Raw genomic sequence first — 1,007 nt, forward strand, 5'->3', positions numbered from 1 at the left:
TAAATCTAGTAAGAATGCCATGAAAATAATAAATCAAATATAACGCCTCCAATTAATACTGGGGCTGCCTAAACTGGTTGGCCCTATAACCGTGCAAGATCAAATGATAATAAAATGATAATTTTCACACTATTTGAGCAGGGGATAGAGCAGATAAGAAAAAGATAGCAGTGTGAATCTGCTGTCAGCGTTAGACTCAGGGCGTAACGGACCAATGTGAGCTCTACACACCGGGTATTCCTCAATGGTCACCCACTAGAGTACTGACCCAGCCCGACACTGATTAGCTTCCAAGATCGGACGGTTTCGGGCGTTTACAGTGTGGTATGATAGTAGAGGATTGCGGATGAAGGCAAGGGCTCTGGAATCACTGATGAGAGTTCACTAAATGTATAGTGGAAAGAAAAAGATGGATCTGCTGCCAATGTTAGACAGGGAGAAACCCTGAATCAATGGTGAGAGTCCACGAGATATAGAGGATGAAAGCAGATGATAGTGCCTGTCAGATCAATTTATGAATAATGTCAAAACTAGGATTCTTAATATGCACAGACATTAACAAATGATAGAAAGTGATGAGTTCTTCACATGAATGCAAGGAACATAATATCAGGCTTTAAAATGTAACAGCAATGTTGCCAGTGCTCCGTGATTGAGCCCAGAAGGAAAAAGATACTTTGTCAATGTTGCTGATTCCAGGTCACAAAAGGATCCACTTATCTACTGATATACATATCTTGTAATTCCTATCAAACAATGAATTACATCAAATGATTAAATTATATCAATTAAATTGGATGAAATAAACTGCACAGCCGTGTTTAAATTAACAAGTGAAAAAATAGTATGTGAAAAAATAGAATAGAATTACACTGCCGGGGTTAGGTCGGTAAATGGTGCAATATTACCCGCAAGGTAGTCGGAGGGAAAAGGGTCCTAACCCTAACCCTCCCTCCCCGCAGCCTAACCCTAACCCTCCCCGGTGGCTTTAAGTATTTGCCAAGATA

At 40.2% G+C, this 1,007-nt stretch overlaps 1 pseudogene; it reads right to left on the reverse strand.

The window, feature by feature from the left end:
- Positions 1–220: 220 nt before the first annotated feature.
- LOC134937664 (5S ribosomal RNA) lies at positions 221–338 on the reverse strand (annotated as a pseudogene).
- Between the last annotated feature and the right edge of the window lie 669 nt (positions 339–1,007).

Source organism: Pseudophryne corroboree, chromosome 6 (assembly GCF_028390025.1).
Source record: "Pseudophryne corroboree isolate aPseCor3 chromosome 6, aPseCor3.hap2, whole genome shotgun sequence".
NCBI classification, from domain to species: domain Eukaryota; kingdom Metazoa; phylum Chordata; class Amphibia; order Anura; family Myobatrachidae; genus Pseudophryne; species Pseudophryne corroboree.